At 44.3% G+C, this 8,892-nt stretch overlaps 1 non-coding gene across 1 annotated transcript; it reads left to right on the top strand.

Annotated features, from left to right (window-relative positions):
- Nucleotides 1–8,226: 8,226 nt before the first annotated feature.
- On the top strand, nt 8,227–8,297 carry trnag-gcc (transfer RNA glycine (anticodon GCC)). The gene has a single exon. It is a non-coding gene; the product is annotated as a tRNA-Gly (tRNA).
- The last annotated feature ends 595 nt before the right edge of the window (nt 8,298–8,892 follow it).

Raw genomic sequence — 8,892 nt, 5'->3', positions numbered from 1 at the left:
CCAAACATTTCGACTCCCTCTCCCACGGACGTGTAGGCCCTGAGCCACCTTAATCACCACTCCATCACCACCCAATGCCTGGATGAAGAACGCCTCATCGTCTTTCTCGGGACCGTTCAACCCCATGACATCAATGTGGACTTCATCAGTTTCCTCATCCCCACTCCGTCATCTTCCGCCAGTTCTAACCTTCCCGTTAGAACAAAAGAGGCGGAGGGGAACTGTATAATCACATAAAAACATCTATAAACGTTCATTATTCATAGGATCTTGACAGGGTAGGTACAGGCATGTGGTTTACCCTCTGGTATGAGGAGAGCACCAGAGTACATGAACTCAGAATTAGATATTGCCTATTTAATTCAGAAATGAGGAGTCATTTTTTGCTCAGGGACCAGTGAATCGGTGGAACACTTTACTAAAACTGTTGTTGAGGCTGAGTTGTGTATTTTCAAACTGTGCCAGACTGATATTTAACCAGAAAGACGATGAATCTCTGTCGAGTTAAGGTATGAGAATGGACTTGAAGATTATCAGATCAGCCATGAGTTCGCTGAATGGTGGAGCAGTCTCGATGGGCTGAATATCCGACTTCCAATGCTATAACATATGGTATAACTCAATATTTTATTGATAAGTTTAGAATTCTGAGGGGATGGGATGATGTGATAGTAAAGTTTATCAAACTGATCAGACAGATCAGGAACTCGGCTCATAAACTGATGAACAAGGAATGTGCTGTGGCCTGGAGACAACAAATGGCACTGGTCAGACCACAGACGGATATGTGCAGAAGGTGTGATTGCTAATGAAAATTCGTGGATCAAATGTTGTTGGCAATTTGGTGATCACGCTGGATGATAGATTGCGGTATGATCCACACAGCAGTAGTTTGTGAAAGAATGAAAGGTTCGTTTCATAGGAGAAGTTTTCTGCAGTTCCAATTCCAATTGACTGTTTGAAATACTGATCAGAACTTTGTGTGGAGTGTTGCATTAAAATTCGCAATCCCACTGGATAAACTATTGCACCCGATCTCTCCTTATTTGTTTTGCTTTCATTCGATATAAATTCATAGAACGTCAAGATGGAATGAAAGTAGGAAAGTAACGTTGCACTCCTTTTCATTATCCCAATTTAACTTACAACAAAAAAAATCGATATGATATCGATTTATCACTAATCTCTGGTGCAACGAAGGGCATGGGCAAGAATCTCCATCCAGTGTATACTAAAGACGCGAGGCACAAAGGGAAACCACAGCTGCGTTTGATAGAAGCAACATCCAGAGTAGGATTCAAATCCACACGTGCACAGTGACAGAGCCTTAACCTCTGGGCCGCGAAACCCATGGCAAAGGGTCTCACATGTGACCACATCAAGATTACATGTGGTGCACCTTGGGGATAAGACATTCCCTGAGCTGAATCGAATCGAACCTTTATTTTTCTGCTTTCAGTGGAATAATATTACCAGCAAAATCGAAGGAGTTGACCTCGTCCTTGGAAGGAATACCTGTCATTGATTCATTCCGAGTCGGAACTGTCTCAGAATGAACCAGCTAACATGAAATTCCCGTCACATTCACACGCACATTTAGTCTTGACGCATAATTTGTTCAGACAGTTTCTCTCTCACGTGAAGACTTATATATGGAGAGAGAAGTGAAGGTGATGTTTTAGCTCGATGGTCTTTCTCACATGGCCGAACCTGAACTGGGTAAAATTCCCGGAAATGCAGTTTTGTTTGTTTAATTTTATTAATTTTGCTGCAATTTCACTCTGTTCATTGCAATGATCGGAAGTGAATTTGATTTATGTGATTGGAACGTTAAATGTTGCATTCAATTTTGCTCCGAATTTTATTTCAGCTTAAAGAAAATACTGATGAGAGAAACAGAAGGTTAAACTACAAAGCAAGATGCCAGTTTTGATGCTCAATTACTTTGGCAGATTTCAGTGGTTGTCAAGTGAACCCAACATCATTGCGATTGTCCTCCCACCTTTAAGCCATGGGATGAAAGCAGGAAATCGATCTCCAAGAGACGGGTCACTTCCTGTACATTATGGAATAGCTTTCCTTGACAATATACAAAATCTGGTCAGTTCCATTTATAATGCTTCATGTGCAATATTAATAGAAATCTTTCAAAACTCTGAGGTTTTTTTTGCTGAATCTTACTCAGCTGCATACGTTTCCGATATTTCTTTGCATCTGAAGTCGTCCAAATTAGACATTGTTTCCTCGCACCTTCTACCCCCCAGACCCCACTTTTACACTTTTACCTGGCCACAGGGTGTCTCTCTCCTGGTGAAACTCACTACATGTGCGTCTCTAAATGTGCCTTTCCAAATATTTTGGAAACGGATTCGCTGAGTGACAGAAATTCTGCTCCCATCATTTCTTTGTCCTACATCGATGGTTTTGAAAGCCTGACGTTCAGAAATATACGAACTTTAAAGAGTGAATTTACCACCTATTTACTCTCTCCAAACCTAAAATACTCAGGAAAACTTCCATTCGGTTTTCCTTGGTTCAGTGTCAATTTTTTTCAACACAAATAAATAAAATTCCATCCCCACTAAACGCCGTCAGCATCGTCTCTAATGTCTTAGCACCCCAGTAAACGCTGGCAGTGTCCTCTCTGATAGAATCACAGATTCCCTACAAGGCAGAAAGTACAGTTCAGCCAATAGAGTCTGTAGGGACACTCTGAACAGCATTTCAACCAGATCTAGCTCCCGTCTCTATCCCCGCAGGCCCCTGGCTTGTGATTTCAAATAAACCTGCTGGAATAAAACCTGACATCGTGTGACTGATGACCTTATCGCTGTGTTACCCATGGCTAACTCAAATAACTTACTGAATTCACTCTCTGGACACATCAGCGCAATTTAACATGACCAATCTACCTAAGCTACAGACTTAACAGCAGTTCGAACCACTAAGCAAATGTACCATCACATTGAACACTATCTGTATCATTTACACACTGGTAACTCAGCCGAGTGAAAGCAAGCTGCGCCCATCAACCGGAATTCAATGCACTCAAACGTGGTTCTGCGCTGTACAACCTTATTCGTTCTGCTGGAAATGTTTCTGCACTCAGATCTGAATGGGTTTACTCTGTTTTCTGCTTCAGATTCCTGCTGTAAATAAACACATTAGTCAGGAACAATTCTATATAATGGTTTTCATTGCAACACAAACACAATGTGCAGTTTGCTGAAGTTACGTGTTTGCACTTTCACTGACACTCTCTCTCCCCAGGAGCTGCAGTCCTTCCCCAGCTGATTCAGACAGTACTGTGTTTCCTGTGACATATCCAATCGAGAATGGAAGGCCAAGCATGAGGGACACTAACCACTATACTATGGAGGACAACATCGAACGAGGCCCTTCAGCCCGTTGTGGCTGCACTTGTCCAACGCAACTGCTTAACGACCTGAATCAAGTCTTCCATTGTTTAGCCCATAGTCTTATATGTTTTTGCATCGCAAATTAACATCTCAATTTTTTTTCCTCTCTGACCCTTTCCGCACATCTACTCAAAACTTTCTGCCTTTTCCCGAAATCTCTTGGCCCCAGTGTTCGATCCCTCAATCAATACCAAACGCTTCTTTCAGTCTATCCTATCCATATCCCTCATTATTTTGTACATTTCAGTCGTGTCTTCTCCAATCTCCTCTGCTCGGTGACAAACTACTCCAGTTTGTCCAATCTCTCCTCATAACTGAAACTCTTTAGCCCAGACAATATCCCATTGAATCTGTCCTGCAATGTTTCCATTGCGATCACATCATTGCTATACTGTGAATTGTAGAACTGCACACAGTAATCTAGCTAGAGCCGAATTAACTTTTTTTTTCCTTATTCTGTTACAGTATGAGGGCGTCGCTGCCTCGGCAGTATTGATTGCGATCCCTAATTGCACAGCGGGCAGTTGAGACTCAACCACATTGCAGTGGGTCTGGAGTCACATGGAGGCCCGAACAGGTAAGAATAGCATTTTCCTTCCTCAAAGGACGTCAGTAAACCCGATGGTTTTGTTTTTTCAACAATTGACCATGGATTTATAGGTGTTATTAGCTTCGGAATTCCAGATATTTATTGAATCTCAATTCTAACACCTGGCATGGTTGGAGTCAAACCCGGGTCCCTACTCCATTTGCATGGTGTCTGAGTTAATAGTCCAGTGGTAATAGAGCTCAGCCATTGCAGAAAACCCGTGAAACTAATCTTTCTCAATGACTTCGCTTTTCCTCGATATCGTAATGTGTCATTTTCCTGAGCTTGACCCCCAATAATCGCAAGTCCATATCAGTAAAAGCTGCTACATGAGGATTGGCCTCACAACAGCGGTAACCAAATGGATCAACTGGTCTGCAGGTCCCGATGGTGGGGTTGGGGCGCGTTCACCCAGCCACATTGACCACAGCAGCACAGAGTGAACAGTATCAATGTGAGAGTCAGTGTTAGATTCTGCAGTGCCTTAATGAAATAGGAAATGACTCCACAACCACTTGATGAAAGAGCAGCGCTCCGAAACCTAGTGCTCAGTTAAACCTGTTAGACTCTAACCTGGTGTTGTGTGATTTTTAACTTTATACACCATAGTGCAACACCGGCATCTCTAAATTAATGAAATGGGGATGTGGGACGGAAAGTTCAGTTAGTGATCGAAGGAGGGAGAGAAATCTCTGAGAACGGGTGGATTTGAATTCTGACATATAAAACACAGAGATGTGAGCAAGCAGAATTTGAAGGGAAAAGATCATCATCTTGGAGAAAATTGCCATGTTAAAACAACTTATTCCTTTGTGTTTCACAAAATCTGGGGCAGATAGAGCGATTACTGCCATGACTCGGATTCGAACCGAGTTTGCTGCGGCCACTACGCAGAATACTGACCACTATACGCTCACGGCATTCCACAGACGCGCACTCTAACTGCGTGCAATAAGTACAGTATTATAGGAAATGTTAGGTAGCGTACCAAATGCACAATATCAGTGCTTAGCGAACAGTGGCAGATCTGTGGGAACACAGAATTGGCTGACCGTTTAATATCGGTTCCCCCAGAGGCTGTGGTGTTTCCATCATTAATATGCAGAAGGCTGAGATAAATAGATTTCTCCAAAACATCAAAAACTCCGGGGACAGTGCAGGTGTGGCTGAAATGTATGCTTCAATAGTAATGCAGTTTAACATCGGCTACTTCACCAGTTTCCCCACACAAGGCAGTAACCATTGCTGCCACATAGTCCCAATTCCCTGCCCCAGAATCAGAGGAATTGAGTGGCGCAGTCGCGAAGATCCAAATGGAGGTCGCACAGATACTCGAAAACTCCAGTGACACAACCGGTGAATGCACAGCATTTCTATGACGGTTTAGAGGCGCAAGTAATTCCGAGGTTGGGAGTGCTCCTGGTCAAAGGCGGGGCAGAAGGCAATTTTTTTTCCCGTTTATAGCAATCTACAGTGCATCTTGCTGAGACAGCTGAGTGCCACAACTGGAGATTGGGTGACTGGTTTGAAGTTTGAACTTGCTTCACTATCACCAACTTGCCTGGAATGAATTGCTTTCACCATTTTCATTTCCAATTGTTTAATATCTCCCTGCAGTCTGCGGCTTTCTTCCTCATGGTTAAGTGCATGATTAACTGTTGTATGATCTGCACACTGCTAAATCACGGCCACTACAAGTAAATATGAATCATTGATCGAGATGAGAAAACATTGGAACTCACTGCAGGCATGATTCGTAGGTTTGCAGGCGACGCCAGAATTGGAGACAGTGAGGAAGATTATCGAAGTTTCAAAAGGATCTTCATCCAATGAGTCGTTGGACTGAAAAATGTAACGTGGAATTCAATCTGGATAAATGGAAGGTATTGCATTTTGGTACAACAACAAGTTGCGTACTGTTGGAGAACACGGAAGCTCGGGGTGCAGGTGCATAATTCCTTGTAGTTTTCATCACCTGCAGACAAGGTGATTCAAAGGCATTTAACATACTTCTCTTCATTGTTCATTCCTTCGTGTCTTGGAGTCGGGACGTTTTGTTGAAGCTTTGCAGGACATCGATGAGGCCTCTTCTGCAGTATTATGTCCAGTTCCGGTCGCCCAGTTGTAGGAATGATATTATTCAGCTGGAGCAGGTTCAAAAAAGTATGCACGCATGTTGCTGTGTGTGGAAGGTTTGAGTTATAATGAAAGGCTGGATAGGCTGAGACTATTTTCAGCTTCGAGATCGGGGTGCTGGAAAACCACAACAGGTAAGGCAACATCCCAGGAGCAGGAGAATAATTTTTTTGCACAAGTGTTCTTCATCAGGCTCTTCCCCGAAATGTCGATTCTCCCGCTCCTTAAATGCTGCATGACCTGTTGTGCATCCCAGCACAACACTCTGGATTCTGATCTCTCATCTGCAGTTCTCACTGTCTCCGAGTTGAGACTGTTTTCACTCTAGGTTAGGGGTTTGAACGGCGACCTGACAGAATTTGGGAGAAGATTTGTACCTCGGGTGCTCGTTGTTGTGGTTCTGTTCGCCGAGCTGGAAATTTTTGTTGCAAATGTTTCGTCCCCTGTCGAGGTGACATCCTCAGTGCTCGGGAGCCCCCTGTGAAGCGCTTCTGTGGTGTTTCCTCCGGCATTTATAGTGGCCTGTCCCAGCCTCTTCCAGTTGTCAGTCCGGCACACTGCAGCACACGAGAACTGCAAAAAGAGGAAGAGGAACACATGTACAAGCTATTTGCCAAAAACGGATACCCGCGCAATTTCATCAACAGATGCCTGAGAGAAAGACAACGGAACGAGGACATGCCGCAATCCAAAGGACTAGCCACACTACCATACATCAGGAGCATTTCAGAACTGACAGCCAGACTACTGCGACCACTAGGACTTATAACAGCACACAAACCAACAACCACCCTCAGACAACAACTCACCAGAACGAAGGACCCGATACCCAGCATGAGCAAAACTCATGTAGTGTACAAAATCCCATGCAAGGACTGCACAAAACACTATATAGGACAAACAGGAAGACAGCTAACGATCCGCATCCATGAACATCAACGAGCCACGAAACGACACGACCAGCTATCCTTAGTGGCCACACACGCAGACGACAAGCAACATGAATTCGACTGGGACAACACTACCATTATAGGGCAAACCAAACAAAGAACAGCCAGGGAATTCCAAGAAGCATGGCACTCATCCACAAACTCCATCAGCAAACACATCGACCTGGACCCAATATACAGGCCACTACAGCGGACAGCTGAAACTGACAACCGGAAGCGGCAGGGACAGGCCACTATAAATGCCGGAGGAAACACCACATAAGCGCTTCACAGGAGGCTCCCAAGCACTGAGGATGTCATCTAGACAGGGGACGAAACGTTTGCAACAAAAATTTCCAGTTCAGCGAACAGAACCACAACAACCTGACAGAAGTTTATGAATCATTGAGAGGCAAGTTAGAGTTAACAATAGGTGCCTTTTCTCAGGATGGGGATTTCAAGATGAGCGGGCATAGGTTTAAGATGAAAAGACAGAGTTTTTTTTTAAAGTCATGTGAGGCTTTTTTTAAGGAAGGTGTTTTACGTGTGCAATTAACTTGCTGAGGAAGTGATGGATGAGGGTATGTTTGCAACATTTAATGGACAATTGATTTCAAATATGAATGGGAAAGTGGGATTTTTATAATAAATTTATTCATGCCTCGTACATCAGTTATTTCCCAGAGGACATTTAAGAGTCAACCGCGGTATTATACATCTGGAGTCTCCTGTGGGAAAGAGCAGCTGAATATGATAATTTGCTTCCTGAACTGGCATGAGTGAATCAGATGGGATTTTCCACACAACTGTTTAGGTCATCACGTGATTCTTCAATTCCAGGTGCTTTTTGAATTCAAACTCCACCATCTGTCATGCCAGGACCTGAACTCTTTGTCCTCAAAATATTACCTGGTTTTTTGGATTAACAACACAGTAATAAAACTACAAGGGCATTATAACCACTCAACGGGTACAGGAGGAGGCAGATGGGAGTAGATTAGTTTGGCAGTATGTTCAGCATGGATTGTTTGCACTGACGGGCCTGTATGCCTTCATGCTGTATGACTCTGTGATTGACGCTATGGAGCAAATAGCTGGTTGGGATTAACAGCAGCATTGACAGCATTATCGAACACCGGTGTTCGGTGCTGGTGCATTGGTGGTTCAGTGGTAGAATTCTCGCCTGCCACGCGGGAGGCCCGGGTTCGATTCCCGGCCAATGCATTGCCGCTCCCTTTATATGGGCGGCACGGTGGCACAGCAGTTAGCACTGCTGCCTCACAGCGCCGGAGACCCGGGTTCAATTCCCGCCTCAGGCGACTGACTGTGTGGAGTTTGCACGTTCTCCCCGTGTCTGCGTGGGTTTCCTCCGGGTGCTCCGGTTTCCTCCCACAGTCCAAAAGATGTGCAGGTCAGGTGAATTGGCCATGCTAAATTGCCCGTAGTGTTAGGTAAGGGGTAAGTGTAGGGGTATGGGTGGGTTGCGCTTCGGCGAGTCGGTGTGGACTTGTTGGGCTGAAGGGCCTGTTTCCACACTGTAATGTAATCTAATCTAAACCTGATGAGATATGTAATCCTGCTGGAGTCTCAGAGGTTATTTTATCAGTCATCCCTTCCCACACACGGGACTGGTGAACGGTCTCTCCCCAGTGTTACTGATTAAATGAGTTTCCATTTCTGTGGTTAATTGAATCCCTTCCAGCAGTTCCCACATTGCCCTGCTTTCTCCGCGGGATCAGTGTCCTTTTTTCGACACAGGGTGAACGATCCTTTCAAATTGTGTCCACACAGGTACAAATCCCGTTTTCCATGTTGTTAA

Source organism: Chiloscyllium plagiosum, unplaced genomic scaffold (assembly GCF_037043375.1).
Source record: "Chiloscyllium plagiosum isolate Xiang-an unplaced genomic scaffold, Cpla_swu_hap1 HiC_scaffold_21, whole genome shotgun sequence".
Taxonomy (NCBI): Eukaryota; Metazoa; Chordata; class Chondrichthyes; order Orectolobiformes; family Hemiscylliidae; genus Chiloscyllium; species Chiloscyllium plagiosum.
Note: the sequence above shows the minus strand (reverse complement) of the source record. Positions and strands in the feature narration are given on the sequence as shown.